Source organism: Mus pahari, chromosome 5, assembly GCF_900095145.1.
Source record: "Mus pahari chromosome 5, PAHARI_EIJ_v1.1, whole genome shotgun sequence".
Lineage (NCBI taxonomy): Eukaryota > Metazoa > Chordata > Mammalia > Rodentia > Muridae > Mus > Mus pahari.
Window position 1 is genome coordinate 151,835,196 of NC_034594.1, and position 8,384 is coordinate 151,843,579.

An 8,384-nucleotide genomic window follows, 5' to 3' on the forward strand; every position below is an offset into this window, starting at 1 on the left:
TCTCTCTGCCTCTACTACCCTCTTAACTCCCCTCCCCATGCCCTGAATAAACTCTATTCTATACCATACCATCTTGTGGCTGATCACTCAGGAGGAAGGGATGCCTTGGCATGGGCCTGCTGAGGCACCCCCTTCTCCCATACCTCACCACACCTCCATAGAACATATCTCTCCTCTCTCTATCTTTTTATAAACACATCAGAAGTAGCTCAAATTCACAGACAGAGCTTGCCTAGCATTTGCAGAGCCCTGGGTTTGATGCTATGCACATCTCTGGGCATGGTGATACACAGTTACCCCAGCAGCTGGGGGAAGGGAAGGAGGATCGGACATCAATGTCATTCTTGGTGAGTTCAATGCCAAGCTGTGTTATAGAAGACCCTGTCTCAAAAACAAACAACAAGTCTCTCTCCAAAGGCAGCGCTAGAGCACCTCCTGAGAGCAGGGTGGCCCTGTTGGAGGAAGTACACCAGAGTCCACAGCCCCACCCTACTTCCTCAGCTTCCTGTTCCTGCTGCCATGCTGGCCGGCTAACCCTCTGGCACCATCAGCCCCAAAGAAAGCAACAAAGTCCCTCTCTCTTCTATAAACTGGCTCTTGGTTGGCCACTCACTCTGTTGGGTAGGTGACTGTGTCAGTCTAGGCTTGCTTCTCTGTACGGTCCTTCCCCATTATTAGCAGCCATGGGGCCACTGTTCCCAGGAACATCTCAGGAAGAATAGGTTGATGTTCTCCAACATCAGCCCGATGGATGGATGTGTCAGGGCCTGTGCTTTTTCTGTCCCTGTGTCTGGCACAGAGATTTGTTTGTTCCATGCTGACTGTGTGCTGAGCTCAGTGCTAGGCAACATGACCTTTGGCCTCCTGAAATTTGAAATTTTGTGGCAACAAGGCCAACAAACATCCTTCCTAAAGAATACAAGCAGGTACACGTTTGGGCTATGTCTGTTGGTAGCAAAGGCTGCATGAGTTAAGAAGGGGAAACCAACATTAGCTGAGACCCTCTGTGTTCCAGGACCTGGTGAAAACTTACCTGCCTTAAGTTCATATCAGATCTATGAGATTGTACATTCTTCTAGAAGAACAGAAGTAACTCACTGAGATTCAGAGACATCCCACGGGCACACACTTAGAAAGTGGCTGAGTCAGAACGAGAATTCAGACTTTACCCAGCCCTAATTCCTGCAAAATATGTCCTCCCAAACAAAACAAGAATTAACTCTTCCTTCTGGGAAAAACAGGAGGTCGGAGTCTGTGAGTGGCATGCCCAAGGTCACTGCCATACCCAGGTGAGCTGGTGCCAACCATAAGTCTGCCATCTTCTGCTCTCTAGCATTTCCTTAGCTCATTTGCAGCCTGTTCCCCACACACTTTTCTTTCCTTGTGCTAGATAGTGGCTGTCACCAGTTACATCACCCATGAAGTGGCATCATGACTGTCACTTTCAAAAGAGAAGGGTGAAGCAGGTGGGGCGGCTGCTTCTTGCTTCTGAGGTCCTCATGGATCTGTACTCCTGGTGTAGACTCTGAAACTCAGGCCACCGCTTCGCCTCACTTTGGCTGTTCCTGACCTACAAGTCACACCAGGTTCCATCTCACCATATAATTGACATTTCCTCAAGCCCCAAGTTTCTGCCTCCAACTCCATCCAGACCGGTGGCTCTAAGCAAGGTCAGGACACCAGAGTTTGCTATTACCAGTTTCTGTTTCTTGGCTTGGTAGCACTCGATGTGTGTAAAACAGAGAGAGAAATGTGTAAACAGATTGGAGCATTCATGATAGGGTGGTGGTGGGTGGTGGGTGGTGGTGATGATGGGTGATGGGTGGTGGGTGGTGGGGGTGATGGTGGTGGCATGTGCTTCTTGCCCAGTACGGGAAGGAACCAGGAGTGTCTGCACTGGCCCTGACGCCCTGTAGCACCCCTTTCTGTCAGTTCCACTCCGACTACTAGATGCTCAGGTGCCTCTAAGGGGAACACCAAGTAGATAAAATATTCCCACATTGATGTTGATTGCTAGATATTCGTAAGCACTTTACAATGCCTACCGTGGGTGCTTGCACATCCCCTATGACAGACACGCACAGTTCTGTGGCTAAGCAGGAAGAGGAATGGAACCTGCCGCTGGCGATGCTTACATTGTGTCCATAATGCCCCTCATACAGTAACACAAAAATAGGGGAAAACAGAAAAAAGGCAAAACTGGCCTTTTGTGTCTGGCTAATGCTTCAGTGGCTCTAAAAAGTGCTTAATTAGAAGCTTAAGTAGATGGTGTGCATCTGTGATCCCAGCACTCAGTAGGCAGAGACAGAAGGATGGGAAGAAAATTTGAGGCCAGGATGGACCGCATGTGAGAAGCCATCTTGAACAGGAGGGGTAAAGGGAAAAAGACAAGGGAGAGGAAGAGGAAGAGGAAGAGGAAGAAGAGGAAGAGGAGGAAGAAGAGAGGAAAAAGAAAAATAAAAGTTTATCTTATGACGTTGATCTCTCCACGAGAGTGAACCAGATATTATCTGTGTCCTGAAACAGAAGGGCCTCAAAGATGCCTTGGGCTAAAGATGCCCTGGGGCACAGAGTCACAGTCAAAGCAGTGGGAAGACTTATCAGAGAGTGCCTGGGGCCTTTGTATTTGGGAAGTGCTTGTGCCAAGGAAAAGCACACAGCCTGTGAGCAAGAAGAACCAACGAGCTCCATCTAGTGATTCCGGTGATTTCTTCTCATGATAGAATTAGTATGAAGAAAGCAAGATCCCCCTTCACGGGTGAGAGCCAAAAAGAAATCGTGCAAATAAAACACAATGCACCAAGCCATTCCACACAGGCCCCCACACATGTAAGTCATATTTTTATATATATTTATATGTTTTAATATATTTATATGTAGTATATATAGTATATATATCAAGTATATATCAAAATAGTTTATGTGGAAATTTTTATGTTCATAAAGCTATATACTGGCAATTAAATAATTTTCATTAATTTAGGAACATCAGCTCTTACCACATGGACACCTTCTGTATTGGTGTCATCACTTTTTGTAGTCTGTATCATTGTCTTAGAGTTTCTGTTATTGCAACAAAACACCAGGACCAAAAAGCAAGTTGGAGAGTGCATCACTGGAGGAAGTCAGGACAGGAACCCAAACAGGGCAGGAACTGATGCAGAGGCCATGGAGGAGTGCTACTTACTAGCTTGCTCCACCTCGTATAAAACACAGGACCACCAGCCCAGGAATGACACCGCCTACAATAGGCTGGGCCCTCCCCCACAATCACTAATTAAGAAAATACCTTACAGCTGGATTCTAAGTTTTCTCAATTGAGGGTCCCTCTTTTAAGATAACTCTAGCTTATCTCAAGTTGACATAAGACTCTCCTGCACAACTGACTCCTTGTCAATGTGACACACACAAACATATCACTATTAAGCCACAACCCATCCTTTCTTATTTGTCCCCAAGATCTCATATTAAAATAATAACTTCAAAAGTCCCACAGTCTTTCAAAATTCAAATGCATTAAAATTAATTTCAGCCCCTTTAAAATAGCCAAACTCTTTTAAAATTCAAAGACTCTCAACTGTGGGCTCTTGTAAAATAAAAAATAAATACCTTTTTTTTTCTTCAAAAGAGAAGAACCAGGGCACAGTCACAATCCGACAAAGCAAAACTTAACTCCCAACAGTATAAATAACAGTATAAATAACAGTATAAACAACAGAATGCCCAATGTAGGGATCTACTCACATCCTTCAAAGGCCTTGGGTCACTTCTCCCGCTCTGCCTTCTGCATCACACAGCTTGTCTTCTAGCCTCTGGCTGGCTCCTCTCCACTGCTGATGCTGTTCTTGGTGGTCATCCCATGGTAGAGGTGTCTCCAAACTGCTAGGCTCTTCTGCTGCAACTGGGCTGCACTCTCACTAATAGCCTCTCATAGGCTCTCTTTATGGTGCCAGACCTCAACTTCTTTGCATGATTGCCTTCAGTCCTGGGCCTTCAACTGCCACTGAGGCTCCACCCTCACCAATGGCCTTTCCTGGCCTCTCACAGTGCCAAGCAAGCCTTAGCCGCCCTTCATGCCTTCAAAACCAGTACCACCTGGGTGGTTCTTACACTATCAAGCTCAGCTGCCAGCTTGAGGTATATATAACCTTGGCTACTGTCTTAGTTGGGGTCTCCATTGCTGTGACAAAACACCATGACCAAAAAGCAAGTTGGAGAGGAAAGGGTTTACTCATTTACCCTACCATATTGCTTTTCATCATTGAAGAGAGTCAGGACAGGAATTCAACAAACAGCAGAATTCTGGAGGCAGCAGCTGATGCAGAGGCCATGAAAGAGTGCTGCTTACTGGCTTGTTTCCCTGACTTGCTCAGCCTGCTTACTTACAGAACCCAGGACCACCGGTGCAGGGATGGTACCACCCATAATGGGCTGGCACCTCCTCCATTGATCACTAATTGAGAAAAATGCCTTACAGCTGGATCTCATAGAGGCATTACCTTAACTGAGGCTCCTTTTCCTTTGATGACTCTAGCTTGTGTCAAGTTGACATGCAAAACCAGCCAGTACAGCCACCTCGGGCTCACAGCATCTGTGCACTCTTGGAAACTCACCCCAGATCTCACCTCAGTGATGATCCCTTCTTAATCACCATTGATTTCTCAGTCCCAGGCAACTGGCATTGAGTATCTCAGCAAAGCAGAGGTTTCAATCTAGTAGTTCTGGTATCTTGTAAATCACAGCTGATTCTTCAGCCCCAGCCAACCAGAACTACAGATTGTCCACACAAAAAGCCTGGTAGGGTCTTTGTTTCCCTCTGAAATTTCACAAGCCAAGCCTCCATCATCTGCTTTTAAAACTCATTGATATTTTTAGCCCAAAGTTCTAAAGTCCTTCCACAATCCTCACAAAAACAACATAGTCAGGTCTGTCTCAGCCATACCTCATTATCCTGGTACCAACTTGTCTTAAGGTTTCTATTGCTGCAACAAGACACCATGACCAAAAAGCAAGTTGGGGAGGAAACAGTTTGTTGGGCTTACACTTCCACATTGCAGTCCATCACTGAAGGAAGCCAGGACAGGAACTCAAACAGGGCAGGAACCTAGAGGCAGGAGCTGATGCAGAGACCGTGGAGGAGTGCCATTTACTGGCTTGTTTCACTTGACTTGCTCAGCCTGCTTTCTTATAGAGCCCAGGACCACCAGACCTGGATGGCACCACCCACAATGGGCTGGGCCCTCCCCCAACAATCACTAATTAAGGAAATACCTTACTGCTGGATCCTATGGAGGCATTTTCTCAGTTGATGTTCCCTCATTTCAGATAACTCTAGCTTATGTCAGGTTGGCATTAATATTAGCCAACACAATTACCCTTATGATCATAGACTGTGCGTCCTTTGAAATGTTCTTTACAGTATTTGTGGTTTTCCTTCTTACATGCACTTAGAATTTTGCATCTATTTGTCTTATTAACTTCATGTAACTCACTCATATCATATCATAAATGCTAGAGACCAAAGTTATGACCTAGGGGATAACAGGTCTAGGTGGGACAAGGGCTGGAGCCTTTGCCTGTCTGCATGTATTCCTGGAAGACAGAGATGGGTGTCATTGACAGGCAAACAAAATACAGTCTTCTCTGATGACTGTGAGTCACATCACATATGGAGTGTGGTAACTTACATGTGAAACCAGCAGATGGTAACTGCAGAAATAGTGTGTCTGACGGCTAGGTGTGCGTGGGCAATTAGCTCAAGTCGACACACGATAAAAACAAGCGTGAATCTTAGTTAGGGTTTCTATTACTGTGATAAAACACCATGACCATAAGCAACTTGGGGAGGGAAGAGTTTATTTCACTTGTACCTACAGTTCATCAGGTAGGGAAGTCAGGGCAGGAACTCAAGCAGAGCAGGAACCTGGAGGCAGGAGCTGGTGTATAGGCCAAGAGGAGTGCTTTACTGGGTGCTCCTCATGACTTTCTCAGCCTGTCTTCTAAGCAGAATCCAGGACCACCAGCCCAGGGATAGAATCCAGGACCACCAGCCCAGGGATAGAATCAAGGACCACCAGCCCAGGGATAGAATCAAGGACCACCAGCCCAGGGATAGAATCCAGGACCACCAGCCCAGGGATAGAACCCAGGACCACCAGCCCAGGGATAGATAGTGCCTCTCACAGAGAGCTGGGCCATCAGTCAAGAAAATGCACTATAGGCTAATCTTGCGGGAACACTTTCTCAACCCAGTTTCCCTCTTTCAAAATAACTCTAGTTTGTGTCAAGCTGACATAAAACCAGCCAGCACAGTATGTAATTAGAATATTTTCCATTTTAATATCATCCAGATATCAACAACCAAAATAACTGTCATATCTGAGACACAAGTATATTTTTAGCTTTTGGTGCCAATATATGTCCTGAGTTCATATGAGGCAGACCCAGACAGTGTGCGCATTCTGTATGACGTGGATGTGCTTTGAGCAAGTTTCCCAAGAGTTTGTGTTGGAGCTGGGTCTAAGGGAGGTGACAAGAAAGGTGGTGAAGCATTAAAAAGCAGAGCTGGTGGGTTTAGATTCTCAGGCCTTACTCCTGAACACACTGATGCAGTTCAGGAGGAATCCTTGTTAGTTTCATTAGCGTGGGATGATAAAGCAAAGTCAGTCTTTCTTTCTTCTTTCTTCTTTGTCTCTATTTTCAGCTAAGCAAGCACTCTAACACCAAGTTAAACTCTTAGCTCACCATTTTCCTTTCTGCTGCTTTGTGATGTAAACAGATGGCTAACCTTGACAAGAGACTAAATAGGGCTGTCTAAACTTGAACTTTAGTCTTTAACATTGAGCTAAGTAACTTTGGTTGATTTTTTTTTTTTTTAAGATTTATTTAATTTATTTTATGTAAGTACACTGTAGCTGTCTTCAGACACTCCAGAAGAGAGAGTCAGATCTTGTTATGAATGGTTATGAGCCACCATGTGGTTGCTGGAATTTGAACTCCGGACCTTTGGAAGAACAGTCGGGTGCTCTTACCCACTGAGCCATCTCACCAGCTCCACTTTGGTTGATTTTAAAGTTCTAAGCTTTAAGCATTTATCACAGCAACAGAGAACAAATGCCTTAGTTACATTTCTTTGGCTGAAAAAAAAACAAAAAAAAAAAAAAACAAATAAAAAAAAAAAAAAAACAAACCACCCCGACCAAGAAAGCATTTAAATGGCTCTATAGTTTCAGAAGGTTAGAGTCCACGACAGTGGAGCAAAGTTATGGTGGCAGGAAGCTCACATCTTGATCCACAAGTAGAGACTGAGAGAGCTGACTCAAAATGACAAGTCTTTTAAAACCTCCAAGCTCTCATCTCCAGTGACATTTCCTCTAACAAGGCCACATTTCCTAATCTTCCCCAAATAGCCACCAACTAGGGAACAAATATTCAAACATGTGAGCCTATGGGGCCATTCTCATGAAAATCACCACATTCCACTCCCTGACCCCCACAGGCTCATGGCTGTATCATACTGCAAAAGCATTCAGTCCAACCTCAAAAGGCCCCTCAGTCTTTCACAGCCTCAGGGTTCTAAAGCCCAAAAGTCAAGTCTCTTCTAAGACTCAAAGCAATTTCTTTCTTTTTGTTTTACGCTTTCTTTGTTTTGTGTTGTGTTGTGTTGTTTTGTGGTGTTGTGTTTGTCAGGGTCTCTCACTGAACGGCAGCTCCCTGGTTCAGCCTGAGTGGCTGGCCCCAGTCATCCTCCTGCCTCTGCCTCTCCAGAGCGGTGGCCAGAAGATCCTGGCTTTTATGTGGGTGTTGGGACCTAGGCTCAGGTCCTCATGCTTGCACAGCAAGCCTTTTACTGATGGAGACATCTCCCCAGACCCCATGTGCCTGCAGTTTTCATCTGGACCAGCTGGCTGCTGCCAACCATGTTACCAGCCATGTCTCCCTTTATCTTTACTTCCTGTTACAATCAGACGATAACCGTCAACTTTGATGGCTTAGCCATTAAAGGCTAGGCTCACGATCAAAACTATATCTATAGCACACTACAGCTCAGATGTTGAGTGTCCACTACAGGTCCACGTATTAAAAGGTTGGTTCTGGGGAGTAGGCATGTATAGAACTCTCAGAACCTTTTTTTTCTTTTTTCCCAGGACAGGGTTTCTTGTACTGCTCTGGCTGCCCTGGAACTCACTCTAAACCAAGCTGGCCTCAAACTCACAGAGATCTGCTTGCCTCTAGTTCCCGAGTACTGGGATTATAACCATGTGCCACAAAACAGTCTGGCTTCAGTCTTGGTATGTGATATATCTCTTTCTGGTTGGAGTCTGTGTTAGGTCTGGGCCCTGAGGTTCTGGGAAACTCCTGTTTGGAGGTAGTGGAAACTCTGG